Raw genomic sequence first — 1,173 nt, forward strand, 5'->3', positions numbered from 1 at the left:
TTTTCGACAAGGCACGTATACCATGTCCTTATCAGCACCTGATTAAATTATTTGATTTAACTTTATTTTCAGCTGTACTATGGCTAGCCCGAGTTGGTAATGATAAGGACCTAATCGGGATGGCCTTAGCAAGGCATGCTTTAAGATTGCCCAGTCAGGTCCTTGTGATGTATATCGAGTCAATTTCTAGTCGGGGTAGGACTACATGTCCTGATGAGGGCCTGCTTATATAACTCTATGAAAATCTGCGTTTGTAATTATACTATTTTTCGACAAGGCACGTATACCATGTCCTTATCAACACCTGATTAAATTATTTGATTTAACTTTAGTTTCGGCTGTACTATAATTAGCCTGATTAAGTAATGATAAGGACCTAATCGGAATGGCCTTAGCAGGGCATGCCTTAAGATTACCCGGTCAGGTCCTTGTAATATATCGGGACAATTTCTAGTCGGGCACCTTTATATGTAAATGTACGAGAGAATGCACGGAGAGAATTTCCTTTTAAAATTTACCCTGAAAATCATGTTAATCATAGGACACTATAGTATTTAGGTAAATTTTACTGTGTACTACACTGTGTACAGTAAAATTTATTGTAATGCACAGTAAAATTTTACTGTACACTGTGTATAGTAAAATTTGCCAAAATACTATATTGTCCTATAATTAACATTTTCAGGGTAAATTTTAAAATAAATTTTTTCCGTGTACATATAAAAAGTCTTACTATTTATTTCTTGCTGTTGTTGTTGGTGCTCCTGCTGTGGTTGCCGTTGCTCTTGCTGCTGCCGCCACCGCTGTTCTTCTTCTAATTGCCGTTGTAATTGCTGCACTTGTTGCTGCAATCGGCGCACTTCATCTTGCGTCTCTTCTTCCTCTTGCAGCAACATGCGGTCCGTCGCGTCATTAAAAGTATTATCTTTTTCTGAAATTAGAGCATTTATTATTATGTTTGTTAATATACAAGACATGTAGATTTATTTAAAGCAAATAATATGACATGTGCATGTGTGTATTAACTATTCTTTAAAAGTAAATTAGAAGAATTACTGATTTGCAGTGTATGTCATTTTCCAGTGGCATATTTAGAACTATGATAATCATCAATAAGTATTTCAATGTTTTATATAGTGATAATTTACTGTTTCAAATAGTAAATATCACTGA

This window comes from Wasmannia auropunctata, unplaced genomic scaffold (genome assembly GCF_000956235.1).
Source record: "Wasmannia auropunctata unplaced genomic scaffold, wasmannia.A_1.0 LD336111.1, whole genome shotgun sequence".
In the NCBI taxonomy this organism is placed as follows: Eukaryota; Metazoa; Arthropoda; class Insecta; order Hymenoptera; family Formicidae; genus Wasmannia; species Wasmannia auropunctata.